We start from the raw sequence: 14925 nt of genomic DNA, 5'->3' as shown, positions 1-14925 counted from the left end.
CCCCACACTCAAGAAACTCGGGGGAAAAGTCAAAAGTGCAATTTACTTTGTGAAAAAGTATGAAACAACTATTTCCGTACTTCTACATTTTCATATTCAAACTGGAAAAGCTGGAATGTATTATACGGAAGGTGTGCATTATCATTTCCCGGTGGTTCTTGATTACTTTCTGAAAAATTCAGGGGAATAATTCGCTCGGTTTGAGAATTAATCAACATTTTTTGGAGTGAAGACGTTTTGACAATGGAAAAGTCACAGGGAATTTAAATGTAATTTTTGTAATTTGGTGTAAGGTAATGATGGAAAATGTAATAAAAAATTGGTAACGTTATCTGATATCTGTCTAATGATTAATTATCCAATTATGATAAACCGAAATTGGGAAATGAATGCAATTAAGAATAAATGACAATTTTCGTGAATAATTTGAACTTGAATTATGCAAATCCGAAAAATCTGCCAGAGTAAGAAAAATAGTGGGGAGTATAATTAAAAAAATGTGTAACGCCGTCTCTCCGTCAAATGATTAATCAGCGAATCACAGCGAGTAAAACTCGTGTAAATTGTAGAATAACTAAAAACAAAAAATAAACAAGAGTTTTCACGAATAATTCGCTCATAATTGACGCAAATGAGAAAAGAAAATGCCCTAAACTAAATTACTAAAAATAAATACGGAAAATATAATGTAAAAAAAATGTAACACGATCTCTCCGTCAAATCATTAATTACCCCAATTACGATAACGCGTAAATTGGAAAATAAATACGGGAACGAGTGAGAATGAAAATTGCACGGTGGAAAATCAGTGAGGCGTCAAGCCGATAAAATGCTCCATTATGGACGTTGTTTCATATCACGTTAAATGATAAATATTATACCCAGTGGTAAATCAAGATTTTAATCGGGTGATCCGTCGGCTACCGAGTCATATATTATTTAACAAAATGCGATGCAACGAAATGAGCTAACTTTTCACCCATAGAATATTTCTCGAGCCCATGCACAGAGCGAGATGATGAGATATATCGATAAAGCGAGAGGGATGATATATCAAGAGCGATATATCGAGAGAGAGGAAATTTTCCGAGTGGCCCCCAGGCCCTCACCGGTAACATTTGCCAGGTTGGACGTTGTACCATCGCATTATGCCGGTGAAACTACGTATTCGATCGATATTAATTAATACCGTAGATAATATTGAAACTTGTGACTAAACAAACACCGACATTGGACGATCGTGCATAAGCGTGGAATACAGTTTATCCGTATAGATACGTATCTCCCACATGTATTTGCTGTGTGGAATGATTAGCGACGGTCAGAGAAATCCACGAGCCATAGGATACTATATTTGCCGTTGTTTCGTGGTATCAATTATCACGACGACAAATTCAAATAATTATTATAGTTATACACGGCTTAATGATGGAATTCACGGAATTTATGTGGATGTTGTGCAACGCTTGAGAATTGTAAAAAGTACGTGGAGAATTATATTCTATTGGAATTATAGACGTTTACGTAATTTCAGAGAGAAGTCCATGGTTGAGCAAAAGTTTACACAATTTTTTGTTATAATCCCCACTTTTCGCGTTTTTCATTGAATGATCGTTATTTTTTTTCAAGATTGCGAGGGGAACAATTAATTTTGTTGAGTTTATTTTTCTTTCGGGTGGTAATTACGGTGATTTAAGATTGAAGGGTATGAAAGTTTTGAAGAAATTTAGTGGAGAATTCTGGAAATTTCGGTTTATTCGGTTTTGTAGAATTCTTGGAATTTTGGAATTGGAATTTTAATTAATTTTCAATTGAAAGTCGTCAATTAATTTCGTATTAATTTTCAAAAATTCAAGAAAAATTTGAATATTCAAGGAATCAATTAATTCATTAATTTTATAATTGTTAAAAATGTCAAATTTCCCCCCAAAATTCAAGTCCTCAAGTGAATTCAGAAAAATGTGTCAAATAATTAATTTTCTTGCAATCAATAAAAATAATTGAGTACCAAAATTTTTCCTCAGTGCCAATCCTATTCCGAATCCATCAATCCCCCCCTCCAAAATCCCAGTCACCCCCTCGGACTTGTTTACCAAAGACAAGGCAATAAATATTCCCCAGAGTGAAACCAAAAATCATCGACGCATCGCGGATGGAGATCGATCAATCAAACAATTCGATATTTGTCAAGTTCCCCAGAAGTTAAAAATACGAAAGAAAAAAAGAAGAAATTACCGATCGAGTCCTTGTTTTTCAAAAGGGTGGACAAAGTGTCGGAAAAAGGTTTTCAAATACCGCGCAATCGGCAAGTGCACGACCAATTTCAATTTTCGCCAAAAGCGACTAGGATTGGCAGTCATTAGTCGATTAGATTTTCGTGGCTGCGTATATATCGATCACGTTTACATCATGAATCTTCGTGACATCCCTCGCTTTTCGACTGTCAACTCGAACTGATCGATAACTCGTTTCACACGTCAAGCGTTTATATCCCTCCTAACCCATTCTACAACGATGCAGTCACGTACCGAATGCTCAGAAAGATGTGGATAATTGAAAAACCGAAAAAAAAAAACGAGTCACCTAAATAAATAACACCAGCTAGTTATCCAGTGTTAAAAGAGAAATAAATAAAAGTGTTGCGATATTGTTGGCAGTAGAAAATTTGCCACCGGTTGAATATAAAAGAGTGCAATCAATGCACTAATGCACTAATGCACATTAACTCATGCATTAGAAGAGGTCACGGCTCTCTCGACCTTACGTCCACCTGACAGTAAATATTACAACGTTTTTAATCGTATAAAATTATAAATGGAAAACATTATTGTACGAAAGAAGCGGTGATAGAGGAAATTGCTCAGCAAGTTTGAAATAATGAAAACTTTTTTCAATAATCACTGACCTTTCTCACGAGGTGGTGACCTTTCTACAGGGCTGCATAATCTGGAATAGAATAAAAAAAAAAAAAATAAAAAAACAACGATTAATAATAGCTGTATTCCAAATAACTCAAGGCAAATACCAAAAATTTTTCGTTATTATTATTATTATTAATAATAAATAATTCAGGGTTGATTTACGTCCTAGAATTGTCGTATACCACCCTGTGATTGTACGTGAGGTTACCGCCCTCTTTTTGCGTGTCGTCCAGCATTTACTATTCACGGAAATCGAGCGTAACGAAAATTTACCTCTAGCACAATGTAGATATTCTGGAAAAACTAAGAGGGACACGAAGAAGTCAGAATACCCAAGATAAATAATAATGGGAAATAGAAGAAAAAATGTTACTCCTTAATTCACCAGTTTTGCTCGCTCTCAATTATATAATATTAAGTTCAATATCCTTGACGGCATGTCTATTAACAGTGATGTCAATGCATTTAAACGTCACAGAGGCAATAACACGCTATAAAGAGAACCACGATGGCTTATGTAAATTCACAAGGCACAATATCAAAATTTATGACTGTCCGCCGGTTAAATTACTCTTGAAATTTCACGTTAAAGCTATTTCTAACGATGAATTTGGGTGAAGTTTCGCTGCTTTCGGTGTTGAAAATAAAGTCACGTCATAAAGTTATAATCAGGAGCATTCAATAATTAAATCATCTCGAAAATTCTTGGATCTTTTCATGCCATTGTAATCTCTTCCATTTGAAATAGGAAAATAACGAGAGTGACTGAGAGAAAAAATTCGTCTGGTAAATAAATTCACTCGACACAAATAAAAAGTCATGATGTCGCATAAAACATGAGGAGAAATTTGGTGCTAATTTAGACAGTCCGTCATGTGACTTCCATTGAAACTTCGGTTATGAATTAAAATTCGTGAAATTCTCGGGAATCATCTGTTCCCCGGAGTGTGAATTTCTGAATGAATTCACGATCGATGAGCCCTGGAATAATCCCCGAATCTATCAAAAACACTCGGTGGTCTCAGTAATTCCGGTAATGACTCCGAATCTCGCTAATCCAACCGTCAAAATAAAAAAACCAAAGAAAAAAAAAGACGTAAAGAGGAAATCAGAATACACACGCAGGAAAGGGTAAAATAATCGAGTAAGAAAAAGAGACAAGAAGGTGGACCACACACACAACGAACGTGACCGAGTCGGAACCGAGTTGATATTGTAATGTCCGAGATACATATATACCTAAATTCCCTCATACAGACAATATGTACAGTCAGATTCATTACAGCTCCCACAATTCCCGGTTTATTACCCAACAATATATATCACCGTTAAAAAATATCGACTCCCCAATTCACTCGAAACGATCGATCAATAAAATAATTATCCTCAATCCCGTTTAATCTCTCCTATTCCCCGACTATCTTAATTAATAACAACAACCAATAACTAATTAACTTTATCAATAATCAATCAACTGAGAAGTAAACAAAATCACCGAGAGATAAAACTCCCCCCGAATTCCATCCAAGAATTTAATTAATAAATATTTTATTCGCGTCATATATGCATCGATGATAACGCGAATAGCACAGGCTGTACAGGAAAAAAAAAATTTTAAAGAAGGAGGGGGCAAAGGGGGTTGAGTGGGAGGGGGGGCATAAACGAATCACGTATTATTATAATGGCCAGTTGCTAAATGGTTTTTTCAATCCGTCCCAGGAGAGGTCGTCGGAGAGTGGCTGATTGGTCCCAACCTGGGGTACATGTACTTTCCACGATACGTGGAGAGGAAGGGATTACAACTCAGTCCCAACCGCTAATATTTCATTACAACCAACGTAATGAGAATAATAAGAAGGGAATTTATCCGAGCAGACATGCATGTGAAGAAGTTGTATATATTGAATGCGGTTGGTGGATAGACCCCACATGTAAACGCGAATCACCTAATGTCCCGTCTCTTATTCTTCAATTGAAATTTCATTTCGTCCCTCTACCTGTCTCCCACTAATTTTATTTAAACCTCAATTCCTACTCAACCACATATCCACAATACCCCATGCCCCAGGATGCAAAATGGATGGCGTTTTCACCGTTGATGGAGTGGTGGTAAAATCATCCACGAGGGGTAGAGTGAAACGGCATTTTCATTAGCATAAGATACTTTCGAGCACCGCGTGGTATTAATATCGACGAGATAACCGATACACTGAGAGTTCGTGCTCGATCCCTCCCTAGTCCCACCACATTTCTATATTCCATACTTGGACGGATCGGAATCACCGTGGCAACGTCGGCTTACAAGCCAGCCTATCATTATAGAGAAGGAATCATTGGATGATCTTAATCATGCGAACCGCCATGGCTTACCCACGCCTACCGCCAATCGCTCGAGCCCACTCCATCAATAACCGTTTTATCACTATTTATTGGGGAATTTTCATCATTTTGTTTTAACGAATTTTTAGGGAATTTTATCCCACGGGAGGAAGGGGAAGTTTCAGAGATTATGGGAGAGAAAATGGAAATGTTTGGGGGTTGAAAGGGAAGCGATGGCCGGAGGAACGACAGACAAGTCGTGATCTGGGACTTTGGGGGACTCGAAGTCAGGAAAAGAATCGAAGAATTCTGAGAGATCGATTTGCAAGTTTTGGAAAACTTTTTGGGAATGGGGACTTTACGAAGAGACTTTCAAGATTCAAATTGACATTTTTTTGAATGCCTGATGGAAAAGGAGATTGAAATAAAATTAAAGTTCCATCGAGTAATGATTTACAAAAATCATCCAAAAACCCTAGTGTCTAAAAGTCCCAAAACGTGGAAAGATCAAAAAGTCTCCAAACAAAACAGAAAAATTTCTCTCCAAAAGTCCGACCTTGACACTCTGAAAATAGAATTTTCCCGTGACCAGAATGAGTTCAAGAATAAATCGGTGGCATTTGTAAATAGAATAGAGTGGAAATCTCCCCTTTAAACTCCTAACCCCAATTTGGAAAACCTTGACCGTGAGGATTGCCGACCTATCTCAATGCATCGATGTTAGAAGGGTGAGGATAAACGTGAACAGGGTGGAGTGAGCCAAGGCGAGGGTCCTTCCTCACCCTTAAATTCCCCGTGCCAGAAGCTTTTGTGGCTGTTTAAGGGGGTGAAGGAGAAAGGGAAATAGAAACGAGTGGAGAATCTCGGCGTTTGGGGGTCGCCAACTCTCACTAATACCAGTCGAGTGAAGTGAGTACAACCAGACTAGTACAGTTGTGCTACCAACCCTCCCCCTCCCCCCCTCTTTTCTCACCCTCTCCTCCCCCAGATGTGAAATGGGGTGGGAAAAGAGTGAGATAGAGTGTGAGAGAGAGTTACCGCGAGCCGGCACGTTTCATCCCCGGGAAAACCCGTGAAAACCGCCACTTGTTGCGTTATATCCTGCAGCCACTGCTCGATTGGCTAAAACATATATGTATTATGTATTTACATTTTGTTATGTGCCGGTAGTGCATTATGTTCAAGCCGGTGAACGTGTGACTTTTTCCGTGGGATTTTGCACGTTTGTATTTACGGGTCGAGTCATGCATTTGTTCATTATTTTCGGTCACTGTCACATTTTCGGGACACAATCTTCATTATTTTACAGAGACAATCATCAATTTCTGGGATTGGCGATTTTTTTTATCGATTTTATCGAATCGATTTGAGAAACTATCGATTTCACGAGTGAATCAATATTTGAGTAATTATTTTAAATGGAGTAAAGACTGATTGCGATAAATTTTCAATTCCTCAACAATTGAATTCCATTTGACATTTAATTTTCCCGGGAGATTGAAAACTCAAGGTTCTCCTTAAAAAATCAATTAATCCGATTAAATAAATAAAATTTACTGAAGATATTCAATTAATATTAATAATTCAAACTCGAATGATTGAAAATTCATACGAAATCGCTGGAAATTTGAATTTTTAAGTTCAATTCGAATTCTCAGCGATCTCTCAAGTTCACTCTGAAAAATAACATTCCTCAATTCTCAAGTTTCCCCCCATCACCCGAAAAACCGCGTTTTTTTGATTATTCATCTGGCAATTCTCGCGTCTGCCACACCCGGCACTTACTACCGGCTAGACGCAAAAAATGTTGGAATCGTGTTTCGGTATAAAACTCGAACCGGCCCACGGATTTTCGTCGATGGCAGTGATCAAGGGGGTAAGTTAATGCCAGTGCCTGCCGGGTATGAATTCATCTTTATTGGCTCTTTATTCTTTTTATCCGCGCCCCCCCACCCCACAGCAGTATATTTTCAAAATCTTTTTTGTCCACACATATATATTATTTTGTCTTATCGCATGCAGCGGTATAAAAGCTATCATGCTACCGTGTACAACCCCAAACACCGAATATCGAAAATTACCCCTCGAGATCCGTAAGAATCGATCGATATAATCATCGGTCTCTCACCTGCGGCCACGAATACTCGACAAAGAAACCGATTCGTATGCCCCATTGCTCTTGCTAATTTCTTTTAATTTCACTCATAATGTTATTTCAACTTTGGAAAATATCAATTATGAAAGTTTGGATGGAATTAGGATTTCCAACGACTGCAATTTATTTTGCAATTAATTTTTCAATCTTTCGGAGTAATTATAACAATTAGATATCAAATGCAATTCGATTTTTGATAGATTGGAAATTCCGGAAAATTGTTAAATAAATAAATGATAAGAATAAGAATCACCAAAAAATTTTGGTTTTCTCCAAATCATAGAATTCCCTATAATTCCTCATTTATCTCCAAAATAATTAATGATTATCGATTAACAATTGATTATTTTTATAGATTTTTAAAGAAATTAAAATTCCGCGTGTGTGAGAATTCGCGGATCGATTGACATACCGCAAAAGGGAAATTTTTTTCCATTATCTCCGAGTTAAAGGGCACGTCGATAAAAAACCAGTGCAGCCAATCGTACGGCCATTAATCTCAAGGCGTTTAAATCAGTATCCCAACTGGTAATGCACAAGTGCAAAATTCTCAGTCTGTACTCCCGCATGTAGGATATCCTGAACCATGTGTTTATGCCATCTCCGGGAATTCTCCACTTAGTCCATGATTTATCGACGCTGAATATTATCCGAATGCTAGAAAATACCTTATCATTATCCCTCCACCCCTCAACCCTCAAAAATAAAAAGGAAGTGAATGATTCGAAGCTGGTGATGGGGGGGTAAGCGATGCTTATCAGATATCCGAGGAGGAATAAAGGATCTTATCATCGACTAGTGCATCCTGAAACCCTGGCATCTCCGGGTATGACAAATGGATGCAAGTACAAGTCAAATCCCTCTGTATCCCCAGTGGTCATTAATCCACATTGCTTTATTGGGCTTTCAGGGCTGTTTCAGTCCCGAATGCTAGAAGGACGAGATTGTGGATGTGTTTGAGCCCACAAATCCGCCAATTCCCGGAATTTGCTAATTTATTGATTAAATCCAAACACCAAAGATTCCGCAATCCAATGAGAATTTTCTAATGCGTTTTAATTGTATTCTATTTTCTCCTGTTTTATATTTTATTTTGATTTTTTAATTTTTTTTTGTGATTTCACATCTTCGGTGAATTTTTATAATGGTTTTTGGTTTAATTTTTCTAGGAATTAATTTCGACGATTCAGAGACATACTTTTAGATTTATAAGAATTTCAATTTCTTTTTGAATCTGTAATAAAAAAATATTCAGAATCAATGGAAATTTTTTGCAATTATTTCGTTTATTTTTAATTTAATTAGTGGCAAAAATATTTCTATTGACTCGAAATATCCCTCGATGTTAATAAATAAATATAAAAAAACTAATTCCAAATGTATTTTCTCGGGCTCAAATAAATATATTTGAGAAACGAAATAATTTTTTTCTGAGTGTCGGAAATAAATGCTTTTCCTGGGGAATGAAGACGATCTCCCACCCAGAGGATCTGCATTACACTCAGTATGTCTCTGAATGGCATTCAACTAATTCCAGGCTCGAAGCGTTCCATTAAAGATTCAGCATGTAATTGCGGTAGATGCTTTGGTGGTTGGATTTGCTGTTGGCGCGAGGGCGCACGTCTGATGTGCCTGTCCGAGAATCATCGGGATCTCGATTGCAACCCATGAAGATCTTCCCAGTTGGAACGTGAGGCAATCACCACCGGAAAATCCACCCCGAGTAGACAGAATGCCTATGATACCCACATATATAATATATCATTTCACATGGCCGATATACGCCCCTCGTGTCAATTCCGCGCAATTTGCCGCAATTAATTTCTTTATTTATTCAGGGACGTTTCGTCATTTTCCATCATTTATTTTTTTCCACTCGACACAATGGGGAGGGAATCACGATCAGCAATCGGTTCGGTTTATTCACCAGATTGGAATGCGCGTTGAATAAAACAAAACGAAAAAAAAAAGGGGGAGGAGGAGGAAAAAAAAACGAATCAGTGAATAGAAGAAAAGAAGGAATAGGTGTACAAAGAGATATCAACAATGCGCCATGTTTTCTTCTCCCGTATTATTTTCCTCAAGCGTTTTCCTTTATTCTCAATGGCAATAACACTTATACCCCACTTCCTCGTACCATTGTCACACGTCGGTGTTCTTTTCAACTTGAAAATTAGTTTTATACGCGTATAGACATACTATAATCAATAATGTCGTCACGAACCACCGCCGACACGTTTGACTCTGTCCCCTTATGTTAATGAGCTCTTAATATTCTCAATGAGTACATCGACATACACAAACGACTCGCACATCGACCCGCGACATTGCACACCCGTAAATCCACGGATAATTATTATTTCAATATTTTTGGAAAGGTGGGGGAGGAAGGCACCTCTTTACGTCGCCATTCCGATAATAACACATTTTCAACCGCGAAATCGACGAATACTCGGTTAAAAAAAAAATGCCAACGAGACCGTTTAAGCAGCCTGGGCTTTCGATATCATTAATAATAATTATACAATTATATGTAGGTACGTGTATCGGGCGTATAGTTTAGTACTGTGTTATTATCCCGCTCCAACCCAGGCAAAACATCTACCCGTCTATAGATATATGTTATTACTTATAATATTTCATCTTTGGAATTGGCGGTTGCGCTTTGTTTATGCCATGGGAAATATCAAGAGTCTTTGTGCGAGGTTCACTCGAGTTCAGTTAGTTTCTATGATTAATTTATTGATCAATCCGTTCCAGTGAACATCGATGAGACGATTTATCTGAAGTATCAATCTGTTTGGTCGCGGTGTCAGGGAAATTATTTCAATTTTAATTGAATTCACAAACGGGGAAGTCATTTTTTTTGGGGGGGGGCCTGGGGGGTTGCACCGGAAGTCACTTGATTTTAGGGGGCTATTTTGATTCGAGATAATGGGATGCTACTAGTCAATTACTTTTTCGGGTAGTACGGGGATATTTTACTTGGGGTCGGGGAACTCTCTACCTCGGGCATTGATAATCTAAATTTAAGGTAATTGTGATAAAAGCAAACGGTTAGTGGCTTTATTTAGAAATCATTCTGGGTATGAGTGAGGTGAGGGGTATATCAATTATTTATTCGTTAATTACGGAATTCGTTAATGGAAGAGATTGCGATTTTATTGTTTTACGGAATTAATTTGATTTCACTAATTTTATATAATTAATTGTTCGATTATTCAAGGGGAATTTAAATTTCAATTTAGTAGGTCGAGTTTCGAGTCATTACCTATCGAAAGAATGTTAAAAGATAATTATATCGACTGATTTAGAATATTTTTAAATAAATTGTACAATTATTTGAAGGTGAATTCAATTTTAATTGAAAACGTTCGTCAAATCTGGAAAATCCGAAGGAAATTTGAAATTCAATGAAATTATTAAAGTCTCATATCATTTCCCATCGAAAAAAAAAATATTTCTAAACATATTCCACAATTATTCGAGAACAAATTAAATTTCAATTGAAAACCTCAATTAAACCCAAAAAATTTCGTTAAAAAATAATTTTCTAAATTTTCAATTGCCAAAAATCCATAATGCTTCAATGACTATAAATTTAATGTCACTTTATGAAAGCCGCGATTGAGTCGTTAAAAATTTCAAGCGTAAATATATCCTCGCGCATTGATTTTCTCATGTAAAGTGATATTTCACCGATGATATTCCCTGAAACTACCGAGATTGAAGTGTGCAGCCTAATGGAATCCCCTATTACCCAGCATTTTCGTTAAAAGGAAGGGTTTAAAAAAAAAAAAAAGAAATGGAGAAAATTCCCAAGTAATATATGCGTCCGAGTGCAATGATGTACACAACGTGTAGTGCACCGAGTCATTCATCGTCCGTCGGTAAATTTATAACCCCGTTGATTGATAGGCAGATACGTTCCAAGAAGTACTATGCCTGATTGAAACACCCATAGCAAGTGCACATACGCATGTAACACATGCGTGTACATATCTAACAATAAAGTAAACCCAGTGCTCCCTTATCTCCACAAAACTCCTTTTGTCCGAATGGAAAACAAAAAAGGGATCATTATAAATATTCCGAAAAATCGTAAAAACGATAATGTAATGAGGCATTTTTTATGTTTAGTTTACCCTCTCCCATGAATTATTGATTTGGCGAGAAAGAAAAAAGAAAAAATAAATTTCACCGGAGTAGAGAAAAATTGACACATTGCTAACATCCATTTGGCATTAATACTACAACAGCTTTATTCCAATCTACCAACAAGTCGAATTGGGTCAGTTTATCCAGCTAATGGGAAATATAAAGTCATACGAATACTAGGGCGTAAATTAAATTCAACTTGTAGAGGGAGAAATGGTGATACCGGATGATTTACTGTTGTGTTTGTGTTGGCCTCGTGTATGACTTGAAAGTAATAAAAATGGCAACCACCACCAAATGTACCCACCCCACCTCCTCCTCCCTCCTTCCTCGCCCCCCCCCCTTCCTCCCCCAAGCCCCCCTACTCCCCCTCCCGCAAGTGCTCTATTTTTCTATAATCACCCAATACATAAAACGTGTTTTCTTATTCCATCGGAGTAAATCATCGACGAATGGACGAAATTATTCTGTATTGCTGGACATTACGTACTTGTTCCAAAAAGTGTTTTTATTTTTTTTTAGATTTACTGGCACGGTATTCCAATTTCTTATGCGGTTATTATGTTTTTATTGTTGTGAATGTTTAATGGAATTTTTAAATGCGAATCGATGTGGAATTTATTGAAAATTGTTGTCTGATGCTGGGGAAATTCACTTGACAGAAGGAAATTAATTTAGCAGAAGCAATTTTTGAAAAAAACTCTTTGTTACTCGATTTTGAGGTCCACACGAGCGGTCAATATTTTCTCGGAATTTTTCAATGTGGAGATTGATTGAAAATTGATTGTATTTGATGTTACAAATTAAATCGGGGATTTTTTAACAAGACACACAATTTTCCTTCATTTTCGGGATGAATGAAAAATTCAGAGAGTATTGTATATTAAAATTCAATTCGTACTGAAATAATTAAAAATCGATGATTTATCAATAACAAGACTAATTCTCAAATTAATTTAGAACGACCAAAAAACGCCGATAATATTTCCAATAAAAATAGAATTGATATTGTCATGACATTTCTAATAAAAACTTGAAGAAATATCGAGTGCTCATGACCAATTAATATAACCGACTATCTCCAGTATAGATTTTTCAATTGTTGAATATATCGTTGGACTGGAGTGGTTCGTTATACGGCATCGCCAGCAATAATATTCACGGCCGAATTGTTTTGAGAACGGCCTCCACCTGTTATTCCACAGTTTGAAAAGTAAAGAGAGAGAGTAAAGAGACACAGAAGGGAACGGACACGAGTCTTTTTCATTGTATTAGAGGAAAATATGTGTGTACCAAGGTCCAACAGTGCCAATCGATTCCCCCCACAACGCGAGGAAAGAGATGAAGAAAAAAATCAACCCCACTTTAACCCCCTGCGCCACCCCCTGCACCACCCACCCCCTCGCGCCCTCCTACTCCCGCGAATTCAGTCTGCAGAAAGGGGTAGAGGGAGATATCACATTCGAGTAAAAATAAAATAAAGTAAAAAAAAAACTATATTCAAACAAACTCACTGCTGGTGAAAACCAAACGAGGTAGAAACGATAATAAATTTTTGTTATTCAAGACGACAAAACAAACTTTTGACCCGTACTATGCGCGTTTGGAAAAACGACAATGAGAAGAATAAAAAAAAAAAAAGAAGCGGTAAAACATGAAAAACAAAAGGAATGGGAGGGAAAAAAATAATAAAAATGAGGCGCCGAGGCAATATTTTTATCTCCCCCCTCCACCCCTCCCTCCCTCCCTCCGCCCCCCAGGGCAAATTATAAGGGAATGCCAACTGAGAGAGAAGAATTATTCTCTTTTCATACGACTCGAATCAATTCTGTATGGGATAGCGTTTCGACGGTATAAAATTGGAAACGTTGCATAATAAACTTGTCCATTGTTGGAGTCATGCGACTCTCGTATCAACTGACGTATTTGTTCTCAACTTAAAGAAATATACGTGCATGATGGATGATATAATTGTCATTAATGAGTTTTGCCCCATTCAGTGGAAAATTCACCTGTCGACATGCGGTAATTATTTTTTTTTTATAGAGTACATTAAAAATTCGGGGGTGAAAAAGGAGTCATACCTCAATCCGCGAGAAATCCACATGAATATTTTATAATCCCCGAATTAATAATTTCCTCTTGGCAATAATAATGCGAGTCGTGGGATTTTATTTTCGAAATTGATTTTCTGAAACTGTGAATGAACGAAACAGTTATTTGTTCATCAGGAAAATTGCGGAAATGTTTTTATTTTCAGTTACTGGACGTTTCCCGGACAATCGATTTTGTCCGTAATTTGACGGAATTTTAAAATGTTATAATTCAATTAATAATGATTGAGGGGGAGAAAATACGATAATAAACAAAAGAATAGATTAAAAATTCCGAAACATTCCGAGTGCCCTAATTAAAAAATTCCCGAGAGGCGAACAACCGGCGAAAAGAATTTCGAAAAATAAGTGGCCACACCCCGAAAATAAAATACTTTTTATCCGAGTAATCCTCACAACTCCCCAAAAATTATACAATTCCCCCCATCACCCATCTCCGTACAATTTTATGGTGTCAGAACGAATGTTAAAAAAAAAGAATGTTGAAAGTAAAAACGGGTAGCAAATCGCGATCGGTAGTCTTTCCCCTACTTGAGGGCTCAGTCAAACCCCAGAATTACCAGAATTACCCGAGACTTGCTCGAGGCATCTCGCAAACACCGCATTATAATACCTTTTCATATTTCTTCTCAAGAAATCCCAAGGAAGAGAACAACAGCACTATCATAAACATAAAACCCCCCATTCCCCGATACCATTATCGGCCACAGATTAAAAAACAACTAAACCAAAACTATAACCGTAGATATAAATCGAAAATCACATCAGATAAATTCCCAATATTCTTACATTATCAGAGCCCAGTTATTTCGCGAGTTATTCAGAGCTCAAGACTCCAACCCCTACAAGAAATAAGGGGATGAGATGGGGTCAGCTGAGCGTGTATTCATACAAAAAAAAAATGGATATTCCGTACACATTTACGACGTCCTTCACCACTCGCCAATAAATTCGCAAGACATCTCTATCGTGCCATAAGAAAATGCAAAAATCATCCCCTTCCACCCCTTCTAACGCTTCCACCCTTTCCACGGCTTTCACCCCATCCCCCTTGACCCACCCAAAAAGAAAAAAAAAAATCCCCAGACAAAGAAACATCACGTCTAATTCTCTATCCATACTGTAACTCAGTAAATTGTCGAGTCAGTCACGAAATACCTAATCAATAATTACACTCCATTTTTGCCTTTCCTCCAAGCAACAACGTTTTATATCGCCCCCCTCCGGAATCCCCACCCTCCCATATAAGCCCCCCCTC

General features: G+C 37.2%; 1 protein-coding gene across 2 annotated transcripts in view; it reads right to left on the bottom strand.

The window, feature by feature from the left end:
• Positions 1 to 14925, bottom strand: part of LOC105274058 (protein bric-a-brac 1) — a 208786-nt gene that overhangs the window by 142804 nt on the left and 51057 nt on the right. For both annotated transcript variants that reach the window (XM_011316870.1, XM_011316872.1), the window contains exon 5: positions 2906 to 2946. The gene's annotated coding sequence lies outside the window, so the exon portion shown is untranslated. The remainder of the gene's footprint in view (positions 1 to 2905; positions 2947 to 14925) is intronic.

Source organism: Fopius arisanus, unplaced genomic scaffold (assembly GCF_000806365.1).
Source record: "Fopius arisanus strain USDA-PBARC FA_bdor unplaced genomic scaffold, ASM80636v1 scaffold00009, whole genome shotgun sequence".
Classification (NCBI taxonomy): domain Eukaryota; kingdom Metazoa; phylum Arthropoda; class Insecta; order Hymenoptera; family Braconidae; genus Fopius; species Fopius arisanus.
Note: the sequence above shows the minus strand (reverse complement) of the source record. Positions and strands in the feature narration are given on the sequence as shown.